At 44.9% G+C, this 17784-nt stretch overlaps 1 protein-coding gene and 1 long non-coding RNA gene across 7 annotated transcripts in view; one reads left to right on the top strand and one right to left on the bottom strand.

The window, feature by feature from the left end:
* The window catches only part of KCNMB2 (potassium calcium-activated channel subfamily M regulatory beta subunit 2), a 311462-nt gene that overhangs the window by 216668 nt on the left and 77010 nt on the right, over positions 1-17784 (top strand). The gene's annotated exons all lie outside the window — the stretch shown is intronic.
* On the bottom strand, positions 6687-15659 carry LOC310762518. The gene is made up of 2 exons (XR_014548054.1): positions 14671-15659; positions 6687-8314 (listed from the first exon to the last, which is right to left on the bottom strand). It is a non-coding gene; the product is annotated as an uncharacterized lncRNA (long non-coding RNA).

The following is a 17784-nucleotide window of genomic DNA, read 5'->3' as shown; positions in this document are numbered from 1 at the left end:
CATCTTGCTAAAGGCTGCCAGTATCATTTTGCTCACATGGAACCTCTTTAAATGCATCTCACATTTTCCCGCTATGCAGGTGCAGGCACTGGGAGCAATTAATCAAGAGATGTGAGCCGCTCTCGGTGCCGTTGAGTCATTTCTCTCACACCCAATGGGCCAGTGGAGACAAACTTGGGTAGCCAGGTGTCATGGCTGTCCTGCTACCTGCCGTGGACTTTAAGGCTCGCTAAGTCCATTGATCTTGCACATCGCAAACGTGTATTTCACCGGAAGCTGATCTCAGCCAGCAGTTTTGCTGCTGGCGCTATTATTATCATTATCATGGCAGAGATGCAAAACGTATTTTCAAGATCTCTTTAGAGCTCAAGGGAAAACTAGAGTCAGCTAGATTGAGGGCTGAACTGATGAAAACATAGTTGTGCAGATTTAGTCACTGTTTCTCAAGACTATAGTCTGTTAAGCAGGAAGAAGAGATAGAGTTGTGGCTCCCAATCCAAGCTGTTCGCCGGGATGCCTGTGATTCAGACATGGCATAGTGGTTAGAGTGCTGGTCTAGGAGACCAGAGTCCAAATCACTACACAGCCGTGAAGCTCACTGGGTGATCTTGGGCCAGCCACCCTCTCTCAGCCTAGCCTACCTCACAGGGTTGTTATGAGGGTAACATGGAGAAGGGAGAACCATATAAGCCACTTTGAGCTCCTTGGAAGAAGGTGGGATGGAAATGCAATAGGAATTAATAAAAATTAACTTCATCCAGCATCTCACTAGAAGTGCACGGGCAAGCCATTTTCCTCACAGCCTTATCACCCCATCTGTAATATAAGGATAATATCATATCACTGGCCTACCTTACAGGGGTATTGTAAGGCACGCTGTCACAGGGGACAGTCTCTGACACATACTGAGATGTTGGCTGTATATAACTTGGAGCACTGGTAGGGCGTGTGCTTGCATTCTCTATGCTGGGCCCATAGGAATGTATTTTTGGCATACAGCTCAAAGGAGCTCTCAACCACATGCTTTCCCTTCCATGACTAATAGGCTTCCAGAAGATTTTGATCAGAGTTGTACCCCTCTCCCTCAGTGCCAAGGCTCCAATCTGGTGCCACCCTGGTGTCCTTTCCAGAGAGACTCGCCTGGCACACGCATTGTGGCCTTGTTGGCACCAGGAAAAGACCTTTTCCTTTCTCTGACTGTTAAATCTCCTAATCATTTTTTTAAAAAACGTTTTGAGTCCATAGATGTTTATTGAAGCAAGAGGCTTTGCTGGTGCTGTTCTGGTTCACCTTTTGTTGCTGGTTTTTATTCCATGCTGGTGAGAGGATTTTATGGTTTTATTAATCTGTTTGATTGTTTTGATGGTCAGCTGTCAGCTATTGAAATTTCTTGCCACTGGGTGGCCTAAAAATGCAAAGTAAATCCAACTCAGGTCCCTCTCACAGTGAATTTTAGTCAAAGAGAAAATGGACGTCATCGTGACATCCATTAATGAATCACCTCTGGAGATATTTTGCTTGGCTAGACTATGTAAGTGGTTGAGCACATTACAAAATGGTTTCTGGACCATACTTTGCTTGCCAGGAAAGGGGAGTCAAGCGAGTCATCAAGCAGGCAAAGTTAGCTGTTCACCTCCTTACCCACTCAGCCTTTTCCTGAGCCATCAGGAAAGGATGGCATACACTCCAACATGTTGAGTCTCCAAACCAGGACATGTGTCTTCATGCCTCTGATCCCGCATGAGTCATGTGACCTGCACAAGATCACAGAACCCAAAAGATGTGTTTTTGGGGGAACATGCTCTCATGGTATTTTGGGGTGCCATGAAAGATTGAGGCCCTTCAAAAATAGCTTTTTCCGGGGCGAGATCTTTGTGCGAAATCTCATGAGAGCACAGCAACCCAAATGCCCACTGTGCTCTCACATGAAAAAAATTGGATGTCCAAGTTTTCCCAGGACATTTGCAGGGTATGGGATAGTCCAGCCTCAGCTGATAATGGTGCACAGCAGTTAGTGAGACCCATGCAGGTGCCCAGCCTAGGCAATGCAGAGTGCCAGATGTGCATGTAGGGTCTATACCAAAGGTAGGGATCCTTATAAAGCTTGAGGGTCACACTCTGTTCTGGACAACTTCCAGGGTCCACATGCCAGGAGTGGGTGGAGAACCAAATGTAACTTTGACCTCGACAGATTGGCCCGTTTCAACCCAATAGCTCATGAACATGTCTGGATGATCAATGCAGACAGCTTCCTGCCCTAAGCAACTATGAGGACTTGAGCATCTCACCTTGAGTGATTGCAATGAGACTGTTTATGACAGAATTGTATCCTCAATGAGCAGGCGAAGGTGCCTGAAATCTCGCTACCAGCGCCTGATGGAGGGGTCAAAAGCACCAGCCACCAAACTTCAGAGACATCCATATATATTTAGTGAATGCATACCCTCCAACGTTTCTCTGATGAAAATAGGGACGTCCCATTTCATAATGATAATTTTACTATTTATACCCCACACCTCTTACTGGGTTGCCCCAGCCACTCTGGGGGGCTTCCAACTTATATAAAAACATGATAAAACATTAAACATTTTTAAAAACTTACCTATACAGGATTGCCTCAGGGTCAGATAATTCCATACCCTCCAACTTTTCTCCAATGAAAACAGGGACATCCTAAGGAAAAGCAGAACATTCCGGGACCAAATCAGAAATCGGGATGACTTCTCTAAATCAGGGACATCCCTGAGAAATGGGAACATTTGGAGGGTCTGTGAATGTCTGGGTGAGACTACATTTTAAAGGAAAGGCCTAGCCTGTCACTAGTTTCTCTTTCATTTCCCCAGTCATTGTAATAAGGCAAAAGATGGATCCTTCAAAACATTGTTCCTTTTTTTAAAACAAAAAAACCTGGCTTTCCTCCTCTGTAATGCCTAGATAAGCCATATGGAGCGAACCACGGTAAAAGGACAACATTGTCTGCAGAGTAGGATGGCAACCGGGCAGGCAGGCGGCCAACTGGAAAAGCAGCGACGATAGAGAACCAGGGCAGTAGGCCAGCCCTGCATTCTTCACGGAAATACCAGATGACCTTTAATACGGAGACTGGCAGTGCTACAACGCATTCCTTCCCCCAAGCACAGCCAAAGCACACTTGCTCGCCTCTCGGTTTATCTGAAGGAGCTGGCGGAGGCCGTGGTTGTAGACTGCCGAGCTCTCAAGGAGATGGGCAAAATGACAGGCTCATCATTTCCGTTTGGATTCAGTCAGCTCTGGCAGAGTAGAGCAGCTGCTGACACTAAGGGCTTTTTCCCCCCCGCACAGGGGATGGCTTAGAAAGCATCCTTCTCTGCTGCACCAGAACTGAACTCCGTATCTGCACTATACATTGATAGCAGTATTACACTGCTTTAAACAGCCATGGAGCTTGTTGGGTTGCTGAGAGTGGCTAGGAGACCACTGTTCCCTTCATAAAGGTAAAATTACCAGCATTCTCTGGGAAAGCAGGGTCTCCTAACAATTCTCCTCTGAGAATTGTAGCTCTATAGGGTGGGGAGAGGGGCCTCCTAACAACTCTCACCACCTTTGACAAACTGCAATTCCCAGGATTCTTTGGGGAAGGGCATGGCTGCTTAAAGTGGTGCCATAGTGCAGATGTGCCCAAAGACTAGTTAAGAATAATCGTTTATTTTCCTGAAATGGGAATGTTTGCTTATGTTGAATTGCTGTGTATTTTTAGCCTGGGGTTCTTCCTCTGGCAATAGCTCTCTCATATGATTGGCTGACTGTGAGTCACATGAGAGAGGCATTCCGTTCTGTTGTGACTGTTATTCAAGTCACTGTCGTTTTTAACTGCTTTTCCCCCTGTATGTCTCTCTCTGCGTGTTTGAGAAGAATAGCTGATGAGAGAGACTTCTCAGAATACTGTCAAGGACAGTGTGTGTCAGTGTGATCCGTCTGAAGTGAGACTGACAGAGGAGATCCCTAAGTGTCAAAAGGGAGAAACCTGAGCATGAGATTGTAAATATATTCTTCAAAGTTATGCATTTATGAAAGTAAAGGGGTTTTTTTAATATAAAGAGTCTGAACATTGCATATCATCAAATTTTATTTTTATTTATATACACAACAGTCCTCACATAACTTTGCAGAGGTCTCAGTTCAGCAGTGTTGTTCCTGGGAAGACCTCCTTGAAAAAGAAATCAGCTTTTCCTGATTTCCTGATGCCACAAGCCATTTTAGACTGGCACCACTAACTATAATTTCCCACATTCTTTGGGGAAAGCCAGTCCAGCTAAAGTGGTAGAAAACCAATGTGGAGAACATGGGTGTGAAATCTCCCATTCATGGGAGACATGCGACCCTCTAGGCCTCTGGCCTTTGGCACTTTTCCCAGATCACATCCCTGCTGGCCGTGATTCACACTCTCATTGAGAGCTTTTTGCCTGACTGGAATATGTCCTTGAATTCTGACAATGCCTTCTTATTTGCCTGGATGGAGAAGAGAGTGTTGGATGAGTATGTATGGAAACTAGGAACAGGATCTTCCCCTTTAAACAAAATAACAACACAGAAGTCTGTGCTATAAGGATATATAAGTATTTACTTACACAAAGTTGCAGACTCGATTTAAGCAGGAAATAGCAGTGAAATAAGGCAGGTAAAATATTTTTCTAGATTACAAAATACATGGTTTAGATCAAAGATGGCGTCTGTGCTCAGGGATGCACAAATCCTGCATCCTGTGCCTATGGCTGTATCACGAGAAAGAGAGTGCTCCTGAGGTGGAAGTGATAAGGATTATGTTCCTATAGTTACCCTTCCCACTTGAGCAAGCAGAGGATGTGACCTCAAAGAGTGTCCTCTACAGTGTTTCCCAACCTTTGGTCTCTAGCTGTTTTTGGACTACACTTCCCATCATCCCTGACCACTGGTCTTGCTCGCTAAGTATGATGGGAGTTGTAGTCCAAAAACAGCTGGAGACCCAAGGTTGGGAAACACTGCTCTAGGAATTTACAGAGGACTCTGTATGTCTTAACCCTGTGCTCACCTAGCAAACATGGAATGTTATATTTTAACCAGGACATCATTTTCTGACAAAGGTTCTTCCACCCTAGTCTGTACTGACCAGCAGCAGCTCTTGGAGTCTTTCCAATCCCTGCCTGTAGATGTTGATGACTGAGACCAGGCCCTTCTGCATGCAGAGCATGTGTTCTCCTACTGAGCACAGCCCCTCCACATGGAGTCAAAGCACAGATCTGGAGATGTATCAGAAAAGGTCTTTTGGGCTCACAACATTGTACATCAATTGTACATTTTCCCCTGCCCAATTTTGCTTTTGTTGAGTCTTAGAATTTGTACCCTCTTCTCTCTCTGCATGTCTTTTGCTGACGCTCCATCAAACTCTCAGGCAAGGTCACCTCAATGTATTTTGGATTCTCCCATTATTGCCTTATTTCAGCCAAATTGTGTCATTCCACAGCACGGCCGTTACTTACTGTAAAAGCTGGCTTCCAACCAGATTTCTGGCTATGGACTTGTCTTGGCTCAGTTAGATATGGGGAAGAGGAGGAGGGGACTAGATTAACTGAAATGCCTTAAAGCTATGGCCTGCCGGTTCACTCTGGTCAAGCACTGATAAAAAAAAATGAAGCAATTTCATTCGTTTCCACAGAAGGTTTCCTGAGAATCTCGTTCAGGAGGATGAGCTTATATCTGCCCACTAAACAACTCTGCCGTTTCAATTCCACGCACAGTAGCTCCCACAGCCAAAGCCTCTGCAAAATCCAAGCTTAACCCATTCCCCAACTGACACTGGATGTGACTGGAGCCTTTTTCATCTCCTTCTGCAATTTGGTGACGAGCCTTGACCTCCAGAAGGGACGCTCCAGTCCATTGCTGCAGAATGTGTGGCTTTTGAAGTATTTTGAATAAATACTTACAGCTCATTCTCGTTCCTTGTTGCTTCAAAACTCCACCCCTTCTGGCATGACCGTTGTTTTGGTTCTGCTGTTACAGGGATGGGAAACAATTTCAGACTGAAGGCTACATTCCCTTCTGAACAACCTTCCAGATGCCAGTGTTGGGCAGGGCTAGATTCAAAAGCGAGGAGTGACAAATGTAAAATTCACCTTTTTTGTTTCAGGGTAGTTTCTCCACCCACACCACTCCCTAGCCTCCATCCAGAGAAGCGAGAGACATTATCGGAAGTCAAGGACACATTCCAGCTGAAATAAGCATGGAGAGTGTGAAGCAGGGCTCGTGAAAACCCAAACTGCCGTTTTCTCCGTTTAAGTGCTAAAGAGAGGTTTTCCCCGGGGGGGCGGGGGAGGTAGCAGGAAAAGAGAAAGTGTACATAAGCCCTGAGGCTGAGGGGAGGAAACTGGCAGGCAGTTCCATCCCCTGGACTGGTTGCAAGTATGGGCAGGCAAGTCTGGGCTGACTGAGGTCAAGTTGAAGTTCGTGGAGTGGTGCCCCTTCTGTTAGGATATTCCGTTCCACCTTAAAAAGAACAGGCATGATTGCTGTGTGTCACATGCCTGTTCACAGTCCAGCACAGCTTTCCGGGAACTTCCGTTTTGTGTATAGCTTTTGCTTACGCTGCTTGCTTGGACATGAAAGGGAGAAGTCATGTTTTCCCTTTGTCCTGAATAAACTGCTTGTAAATATGCTTTACATATGCCTCCATCTGCCCTTCTGTTGCGAAGAGTTAATTACTCTGCTGATTAGAGCGTGCTCCAGCTTCTGAAGAGTTCTGAAGCTGCGGGTCACTGTTTCATGCTGTGCCAAGGACCGGAGATCACCCGGCTGCCGGCCGGTGGACTGGAGCCAGCTGGGGGCCTGCAAATTGCCCCTGTTTCCTTGGACACATCTCAACACCTTCATCCTAATAGACCAGCCTCTGCTGCTACTGCCTTTTGTAGATCCATAGACTTTTAGATGGGACTCTAACACAACTCCCTTGCTCAGTTAAGGACCTGAGATGCAGGATGTGGCTACAGCATCTCTGAAAGATGCCCATCAAGTCCCTTCTTAAATGCCTCCAGCGAGGGAGGAGCCAGCTACCTCCCCAGGCAGTCTGTCCCACTGTCCAACAGCTCCTAGGACCTCACTTGTTTAGCTGAAATGTGCTTCCCTAGAATTTCCATCCATCGGTTCTAGCCCTGCCCTCTGGAGTAACCAAGTACCAGTTCCAAGAACAGTGGAAGCTTTCTGGCTCTCTGCATGTAGAGCAGGCATCTGGATGTCATCAAAGCATCAGCTAATGTGGGATGATATCACCATGATTCAGCAGGGCGGATCGGCACAACTGTGCAGTCAATAGCCACCCACTGCAACATCATGAAAAGCTGGTGGTCAGTGCTCCCACCCTTTGCCTCCAGACATGCCTATCTTCATAGTACCTCCAAGGAATGGCCCAAGACCTTTTGAGCCATCTTCTTTAATTACAGAATTTCCTTGCTGCATTTCTAGGAACTGGTTCCTCAGGCGTGTTGTGACTGTTTTCAAAACCCTCCATGGAAGCACAGTGCTGTACAAGCCTTGCTATCACGGCTCAAGGAAGAGAGTTAAGTGGCTATCCCTACTTGGCCATTGCACCCAGTGTTGTACGTAGGGAGCAAGAGATTATTAGTGTGCAAACATATGGGCTATCTCTGCTTCTTGCTCTTGAATTGCAGCTTCCAAAAAACCCCACAAAAAACCCAGGGCTGAGATTTAACATCTGTTTCTTGTTTCAGCCACTGTGCAAAGGACAGTGAGCAGTAGGCAGAAGATGCTCAGAATGTTTTCATGGACTTCTGTTGCCAGGGCAACTGCCTCCTTGTTATCTGTGCACTCGCCACATCCATCTCACTTGGGTATTTGCTCTCAGAGAGCAGGGAATATGTCAGGCCTTAGGGAGTAACAGAGGAAAGGGAAAGGATAAAAATACACAACACCCATAAATCAGGATTACATTTATTTCCCTGACATTGGTATGCACTACCCTCGTGTGTCATGGGAACATAGAACAGGGGTGGGTTGGGAGCAAAACATAGCACAATCACAGATCATTCTTGCTAGAAACTATTGTGGCTCTGTTCTGTTTGGTATTACTAGGCAATGCATGGCCATTAAGTATTATGCCAGGAAAGATCCCAAATTGCTTCTCATGATGCCCATAGTTACAGATCTTCACCCATGGATGTTTCACCTTTTGTCAAGATGTCAACTTCTGGAATATCTTGTTTACTTCCCTTTGTCAAGGCTTCAAGGGCTGATGCTGCTGTCTGTTATTTTTGACCTGCTTCCCAGGGTCAACTAGATGACACAAAAACTAGGTGCCATCAGAAAACATCAGATATTCTTGAATTATTTGCATAGTGTTGGCAAATGAACCAATGGTTAGTTGGAAGCAGTCTTTCTACCAGTGTAATACCCAGCCACACTTCCACTCGTCCCGCCACTGAATCAGAACAAATGTTTTCCCAGGGAAATTGGTGGGACATACGAAAAACCACTTAGACATGTGGAGACAAGTGGGAAAGCCCTTAAACTTGCACTTTCCAGGCATGGTTCAAGTGAAAGTGTGGGTGAGCCCTTAGTCCCAATGGGTTTAATGAGGCTTACTCCTGAATAAACATAGACTGGATGAAACAAAAAAAATTTTTTCCTTCCAGTAGCACCTTAAAGACCAACTAAGTTAATTCTTGGTATGAGCTTTCGTGTGCATGCACACTTCTTCAGATACACTGAAACAGAAGTAGCCAGTCGTTAAGAGTCGTTAAGAGTCGTCAACAGGCTCATCACAGCTATCTGCCAATCACCCATTCCCACCACCCTTCTGAGTAATACCCCTCCCCACCTTCTCACTATATAGAAGGATCTGGCAACTTCTGTTTCAGTGTATCTGAAGAAGTGTGCATGCACACGAAAGCTCATACCAAGAATTAACTTAGTTGGTCTTTAAGGTGCTACTGGAAGGAAAAAAATTTTTTTGTTTTGACTATGGCAGACCAACACGGCTACCTATCTGTACATAGACTGGATGGATTGTTGGAATTGGTGTTAAGTGGTGCTCTGTGGCTGCAGAGGAATGCCCATCAGTAGAACAGCGCATACACTAACCTGAGCTTCAACGCCTGGTGTTTCCCCACTAGAATGTTTCATGGGCATTCATGAAAGGCCATGGGTGAGTGGTATGTCATCTGTCTTGCATGCAGAAGATCCCAGGTTCAATCCCTCATATTGTAGCCTTTTTAGGCTTTGCCCTCGGGTGGGAAGAGCTTTGCGCCCAGGACAGGGAAATGGGAGTCAAAACAGACACTCAAGGAATAGTTTCAGAGAAAAAGCTTTATTTCTACCATCCGGGCTGGTAGAAGGAGCAAGCGTGTTAGATTCACAAACAAGCACAAGTTCACAGTCATTTGCACATCTATTCCCTCCAGTTCCCTCCCCTTTCTCCTCCTCCTCAGGAGCCCTGCCCCATGATGAGTTTCCTGAGCATCAACAGAAAGCTCCTGTCTTTGGGACTCTTGGGACTCTTGGCACCCTTCCCAGGAAAGGGGGATGAGAACCCAAGGGGGTTGAGGAGCCTTGCGGTTCAGCGTGTCCAAGATGTGTTACAACTGAATGAGATAAGAGTCAGTTCCCAGGCCTGAGTATTCTTGGCATTGACAGAGCCTATTCATTGGCCTTTTTGAAGCTCTCTCGTACTGATAAAAGTAACATTTTGCCTATGCAACAGCATCTTGTGAGAAAGCAGAGAAGAGCAGAGAAAAGCTGTTTTGGATTTTTAGAAGAGAGAAAGGAATTTTGGACAGTTTGAGGCCTAGGGTGACTTTGGGCCTAGGTGGGGCACCTGCTCTCACCTCCTTTAATATCTCCAGGTTGGGCTGGGAATTGTCCCATGTCTGAAATCCTGGAAAGCTGCTGCCAGTCCGTGTAGACAACACTGAGCTAGATGGAGCAATGGACCTGACTCAGTCGAAGACAGCTTCCTATGATGTATCACCAATGGTGACTGTCTGGCAATGGGGTTAAAACAGAGTATTCTGGAGGTGTGCTGGTGAGACCTTGTCCAAAAAAAGAGGGGCTCAGCCTTGGAACTGATGTGGTTCATTCCCTCCCACACAGCTCAATGGAGGGGGCAAAAGGGGGAGAAGAAAAGTTTCTGTCCCACACCTCCCACCCCACCCCCGTCTGCATTGGGTGCATTGGTAGATCTGGCATTTCCTATGGCAATCATTTTATACTTCCCTGATAAGAATATTTATGAACATTTATCATCACCATTATCCTCTCTGCATCCCAGTCAGCCAAATGCTACTGGTTGTAACAAGAGAGCCAAATGCTATTAACATCACAGAATGGTTGCAATCAAGGAATAAGTATGTAAATATCCACGCACAAAAATATAGATTGTATTGACTTTCCACAGCCACATGTGCATGCATATATCCAGTCCATTGCTGCTTCAGAAGAGGTTTCTAAGAATCCTCCATGTTTAAAACCAGTGTGGTGTAGTGGTTAGAGTGTTGGACTAAGACTTGGGAGATGACGGTTGAAATCCCCACTCAGCCAAGTTCAGTGGGTGACTTTGGTGATATGGGAAGGAGGGGAAGAACAATGTAAAATGTGAGATATAAATGTAGCAATAAAGTAAAATAACATCATTTGTATTGAGGGACAGGGAAGCTGCAATGGAGAGGTCACTGTATACAAATCTAGCAGGTTAGTAGCATTATTAAATCTAGAGAAACTTATTGGTTGCATTTCACAAAAACACTCTCTCCTCTTTTTTTGCTCCCTGTGGGGCAGTTGGTTTTTGTTTTTTTTTAATATTTTTAATAATTTTATTGAGAGAAAAATAATGCATACAAATAACACAAATACACCTCAAAACAAATAACACAAATATACATATAATACATATAGTCCCTACAAACTCAAGCAAGACATCTTACCCACCCCCGTGACCTCCCTCCACCACAGCTCGACTTCCTTAAATTTTAATTTGATTAGTTCATTGCATTTCTAAGAATCTTCATCTCTTACAACTATTCCTGATTTCATTTTCATCTTTGCTTTACCTACTTACTTACTTAATCTATACTTACTAGGCATATATTCATATTCTCACATCTACTTTCCATATTTAATCTATGCATATTAACATACATATTTTTAGAATAGTATTTTTCCATGTATTCTTCAAAATAATTCCATTCTAGTTTTAAATTTTGATTTGTTTGGGGTCTTATGGCTGCTGTTAGTTTTGCCAACTCTATGTATTCACTTAGCTTATAAATCCATTCCTCTTTAGAGGGTATTGCCTCGCTTTTCCGTTTGCTGGCTAGAACTATTCTAGCTGCTGCTGTGGCATATAAAAAATTATTTTCTTGTTCTGTGAGATATCACTCCCTATTATGCCCAGTAGATATGCCTCTGGTTTCTTTTTCTATGGAAGTCCTGAGCATTTTTTTAACTCATCATGTATTATACCCAAGAAGATTTTAATCTTTTCACATCTCCACCAAGCGTGGATCATTGTTCCTTCAGCTTTTCCGCATTTCTAACATAAGTTAGACTTTAGTTTGTAAAATTTTGTGAGTTTGGTTGGTGTCAAGTATCACCTAAAGAACATTTTTATAAAGTTTTCTTTAATAAAGTAGCAGGTTGCAAAGTTAATATCTACTTGCCATAGCCTCTCCCACTGTTCTAAATAGATAGCCCTGCCAATGTCTTGGGGCCATTTTAACTGCACCTCCTTTACAAGTTCATCCTTCAGGTCCCACTCCAATGGGAAATCATACATTTCTGATAGAAGTTTGTTGTTATTTTTTAATAATATTGATTGGAATTTTGAATTTTCTTTACCAAAACCTTTTTTGATATCTGATTTAAAGACACTATTCAACTGATGGTATTGGAGCCAATCAGATACATGTTGCCTTAACTCCCCGAATGATTTTAACTTTAAGTGGCCTTGGTCTTCTGTTATCAACTGTCTATACGAGGGCCAGTGTCTTTCCATGTTCAGTTTTTTAACAGCATGTGCTTCCAATGGGGATAACCACCAAGGAGTTTGTGGCTCCAGTAATGGCCTGTGGGGCAGTTGTGTTAGCCATGGGTTAGTCTTGCTTCTCCCCAGAACCTAACTACTAACCAATGTGATCCTCTACAATTGCATGTCTTGGCCAGAAGAGGGCTTTGCCAGCTCATATACACCTTCCTGGTTGGCCTGGTTCATGGCTCCCCATTGGTCACTGTTGACGCTTGGTAGAAAAGCTTCTGAGCCAAGCTTAGACCTTCGTCAGCGTGCTGAAGCAAAACCTCCAACTTCTGCTCCCCAGCCTTGTTTGTAATTTGAACTGTGGTTTGTTAAGCGTACTGAGAATTGTTAGGAGACACCTATCCCCCTCACGGTGCCACACTTCCCCACATGGTTTAACCACCAATCCTCTTCTCTGGAAACTTTGGGAAGTGTAGCTCTGTGAGGAGAAGTGGGGTCTCCCTCAACTCTAAGCACCCTTAACAAACTCCTTCATTGCAGAGGGTTGGACCAGATGATCCTCAGGATCCCTTCCAAGGCTGGATCAAAGAAGCTTTTCGGTTTAAAGCTTTGTAAATTTAAACAGGGAAAACAGGTAGAAAAAAATGGGACTCCACATCACCATCTGGCAGCACAATGTTATATCGCATATACAACGCGTATAAATCGCTTTTTCTTTACCAGGCTAGCTGAGTCCCAACTCTACAATTCTATGGTTTTATGAAACTACATGCCTCGGATTCTTTGGAGAAAACCATGGCTGATTAAAGTGGTATGATACAGCTTTAAATACACAGTGCGGATGGGACCTACACTTTTGTTAACGAAGGCTGAGGCTCCATTAACTGTTTTGGCAGCTACATCCCACCACTAGTTCATGTGTAGCTTGTGGTCAGCTAAGACACCGGGATCTTTTTCACATGTACTGCTGCCAGGCAAGGTTTCACTGGTGGGCTGCAGTAAATGCAGCCAGTGTGGTGTAGTGGTTAAGAGTGATAGACTCGTAATCTGGGGAACCGGGTTCACGTCTCCGCTCCTCCACATGCAGCTGCTGGGTGACCTTGGGCCAGTCACACTTCTTTGAAGTCTCTCAGCCCCACTCACCTCACAGAGTGTTTGTTGTGGGGGAGGAAGGGAAAGGAGATTGTGAGCCACTTTGAGACTCCTTCGGGTAGTGATAAAGCGGGATATCAAATCCAAACTCTTCTTTACATTTATTTCTATTGAATTTCATCTTATTGGTTCTGGTCCAATGTTCTATCCTCCTAAGATTGGTTTGAATATCAAGTCAACCTTCAGACCCCCCCTCCCAGGTGTCCCTATTTTCCAGGGACATCCCTGATTTGGAGAAGGCGTCCCAGTTTCTGATTTGATCCCACAATGTCTCGCTTTTCCTTAGGATGTCCCTATTTTCATTGGAGAAATGCTGAAGGGTATGGAGTTATCCGACCCCTAAGCTGTCTGAAGGCAATCCTGTATAGGGAAGGTTTTTTTCAATGTTTAATGTTTTATTATGCTTTTATGCCTGTTGGAAGCTGCTCAGAGAAGCTGGGGCAACCCAGTAAGATGTGTGGGTATAAATAGTAAAATTATCATTATGGAATGGGACATCCCTATTTTCATCAGAGAAATGTTGTAGGGTATGAACCTTTTGTAGTGCTAGGTATCATCCCAGTTTCATCTTATGTGCAAATCTGATAAGCCTCCCTCTTCACCTTTATCCACATAATCTATAAAGATGTCCAATTGCACAAGGCCTAGGACAAAGCCCTAAAGCCCACCATTCTGCAGAAATCAGAATAAAGACTGAATAGGTAAAGGACCCCTGACAGTTAAGTCCAATCGCAGACGACTCTGGGGTGGCGACGCTCATCTCGCTTTACAGACCGAGGGAGACGGCGTTTGTCCACAGACAGTTTTTCCAGGTCATGTGGCCAGCGTGACTAAGCTGCTTCTGGCACAACGGAACACTGAAACCAGAGCAGCGCACGGAAATGCCATTTACCTTCCCGCCAGAGCAGTACCTATTTATCTACTTGCACTGCCGTGCTTTCAAACTTCTAGGTTGGCAGGAGCTGGGACAGAGCAACAGGAGCTCACCCCGTCTTGGAGATTCGAACTGCCGACCTTCTGATCGGCAAGCACAAGAGGCTCAGTGGTTTAGACCACAGCGCCACCCGCGTTCCTTAAAGTCTGAATATTAACTCCTAGTCCAGGCTCCTGGTAAACTGAGAGACCTTACTGCTTTTGCACCATGGAAACCTTACCCAGAGCTGTGAATATGGAAACACTTTTTAATGGGGGGGGGAGTGCTACTGTCACAAAACTGAGATGATATTTAAGGTAGTATTTGGTATTAAATATCAGGTCTGTAACTTTCCTGTGTGAATCTCCTCAACTCCCTGTAACATGGAGATTTAAACTTTTACAAAGATGCCTGTTTTCACCTTTGTGAGATTGGGCACCAATAGAACAGATCATTGAATAGTTAAGGATGCTGGCAGGGACTGTTTGCCTTCAGTTTCTGCTGTATTAAAAGATCAAACAGGCAAGGGATCTCTTTTCTTTACCCATCTTCTTTAAAGGTCATATTTAAATTCAGGGTTTTTGGGGGGAGGGATGCAGGTAGGATCCCTTACCTGTTTAGGAAAGGGCCATAACTTCAGTAGTAGAACATCTTCCTTGCATGCAGGAGGTTGCAGGTTCAACCCCCAGCTGCTTTAGGTCCAAAACCAACCTGGAGAGCAGTCAGTGTAGAAGATACTGAACCAAGCAGACCAAGGTTCTGACACAGAGCAAGGCAGCTTCCTCTGGTCTGTTCAAGGCTGTCTGCTTGCTCCATTTGTGAGCATGCTTGTGTCAGACCGGTGGAGGGCAGGGAGAAGGCAAGGCTCACGTGCTCTCTGGATCAGCCGGCTCATGTTAACAAACCATAAATTGTGAGCTTCGGCAAGTGCAACTTTGCGACGGTGCCTCCTCCAGCTTCTGGAGCACCCTCCTTCTCCACTTGGACGCCTTGCAGGTCATGGTGGGAAGAAGCCATGGCAGAAGCCGCCGTGAGCATGACAATGACCCGCTGAGCTGTGGCAGGACATCCAAGCGGCAGACTGACTTTCCGTCTCCGGGCTGGAGAGTTGTGGCTTGTAAAACAAAGCTGCCAGTTTCTCGCTCGCTCGCTCTTGTGTCTGCCCACAGAGTTCTGAACTCCGTCTCCCCTTATGTGCACTGACCGTTGGTAAGGAACCCTGGCTTGCTATTGCATCTTGATTTTCTCTGTCCTCCTAGAGTTGTGATCTGCAAGTACTGTAACCCAAAAAAAGGGAGGGGGGAGAAAAGTCACTGCCTTTAACCCTTCGGAGTTGCTGCCTGGGCGTTAGGGAAATCTCTCAAGGTAAATTGCTGCAGTTGCTTCTTCCCTGACAGGTAATCCTAGCAGGGGTTCTGGTCACAAAGCATTGGTTCTGTGTGCAGGCAAAAGTGCCATCTGTGTAGATGATTTGCTTTTATTCTGACATCAGCGAGAGATGCTTCTTGGAGTCGGTCTTTTCTGGCAGGGGTTGCTTTTCGGTTGTTTCATGCAAAAAAAAAAAGGAGACATGTCAAGACCTGCATTATCTGCAAAGTTCCAGTGTCCTCGGGGCCCTAGTGCTTGCTTGTTTCGTTCGCTGTTGTCTCCACTTCCTTGTTTTCGGATTGTTGTGTGGCCGGGTCACGGGGGGGCGCGTTTCCCTAATGGCACACTCTTATCACTCTGGAATATTGCTGTCAAATTGGATAACGGTTCGCTGGCTGCCAAGGGTCCTAGGCGAGGATGGAGCAGATGCACAGAAATGGCTTTATAATCAAAGGCTGCAGTCGACAACTTCTTCACTCCTGTTTAAAGTGAACGAGACTAAGATGGAACTGGCATATTGTTGTGTGCAATTTCTTTTGGAGCTACTTAATGAACGGGCATCATATTTTTGAATTATCTGTGTCGGCAAGTTGCTGTTAGCAATAGATAACTGTGTTTGCAATTTGCAACAGGGGCCTTATCGAACCTTCCTTCCTGTTTTCATCTATACTGTCTTTTACAGTGCAATACTTTGCCCTGGCTTGTATGTTCATTTCCACAATTATTTTCTCGGCTGTGAAAAAGTAACAAGAATCCATATAGATAGTTCTAAGGAGGTATGAGAGAGAGAGAGAGAGAGAGAGAGAGAGAGAGATTCTATAGACAGACTTGAGTTGAAAGACCATTTTTAATGTAACATTGTTTTTCAACCATTCAAATTTTGATTTGCATTAAAAGCCATTGTTGCTACGGGGGTTTGCTTCGGGTTTTTAAGGCACAAAATCTCTTTTGCATTTATATGGCCCTGTTAAACCTTCCATCTTTATCGTATGCATTGAATTCATTCACACAACCACCCTGCTGATATATATTAGTACACCAAGGAAGACTAATACAAATCTCATTTTAGAAGGAATTGAGTCTACAAGATGCTGACTTTTCTTAAGGTCATTCTTGTAAGAGGGTTTTTCCAAGTTTCTGCCTCTGGCAAACTCTGTCGCTTTTGCCAAGAAACTCCTGCATGCCTGTTGCAGAACCCCAGAGGATTCTGGGGAGTGTTCTATGGCAAACACACACCATTCATGTGGGGTGCTGCTGAGGCTCTTCTTGCCCAGCACCACTATCACATGGGAAGTGAAGCTGCTTCTTGGAATGCATCACCATTCTCCTGTGGCCGCACATTGTAGGGGCAGATTGGTGTCTTTGAAGGATGCTTGTTTGCTGTTATTGATGTTGCAAAGCAGTTCCCTCTAACTACCTCCTTGAGCAGGCTAGTTGAAACCAGGCCATCCTGGGCCAAACTGAATGTTCGCTGGGCAAGAATGGCTGTCAGCATACAGAAGGATGGGGGCTTGTTGTTGTTTAGTCGTTTAGTCGTGTCCTACTCTTCGTGACCCCATGGACCAGAGCACACCAGGCACTCCTGTCTTCCACTGCCTCCCGCAGTTTGGTCAAACTCATGCTGGTAGCTTCGAAAACACTGTCCAACCATCTCGTCCTCTGTCGTCCCCTTCTCCTTGTGTCCTCAATTTCCCCAACATCAGGGTCTTTTCCAGGGAGTCTTCTCTTCTCATGAGGTGGCCAAAGTATTGGAGCCTCAACTTCAGGATCTGTCCTTCCAGTGAGCACTCAGGGCTGATTTCCTTCAGAATGGATAGGTTTGATCTTCTTGCAGTCCATGGGACTCTCAAGAGTCTCCTCCAGCACCATAATTCAAAAGCATCAATTCTTCGGCGATCAGCCTTCTTTATGGTCCAGCTCTCACTTCCATACATCACTACTGGGAAAACCATAGCTTTAACTATACGGACCTTTGTTGGCAAGGTGATGTCTCTGCTTTTTAAGATGAAGGATAGGGGCAGTGTCCATCAAATTCAAGGAATGTACCATTTTTGCCAACACATTTGGGTGAGATGTAGCTCAGTCATACAATGGGGGACAGAAGAGAAGTTTGGTTCCGTTCACATTTAAAGGTGACTGTGCCTAATTTGCACTTCCTGAAACAGTATGCAAACCAAAATTCAGTCATCCTCTGAAATTCGCACCTCTCTGAATTTTGCAATGAAGTTCTCCAGTTGAGTAATGTGTACGAAAATGCAAGAGCTTAGTAAAATGTCCAAACACTACATATTTCGTAATAATAACCTACAAAAAGGCATTATTTTAGTGGGGATTGAGCTAAATGACTTCCAAGGTCCCT

The sequence above is a fragment of the Podarcis filfolensis genome, assembly GCF_964270895.1.
Source record: "Podarcis filfolensis genome assembly, chromosome: 5".
Classification (NCBI taxonomy): Eukaryota; Metazoa; Chordata; class Lepidosauria; order Squamata; family Lacertidae; genus Podarcis; species Podarcis filfolensis.
The sequence above is the reverse complement of the archived record's forward strand: the minus strand, read 5'-3'. Positions and strand labels throughout refer to the sequence as shown.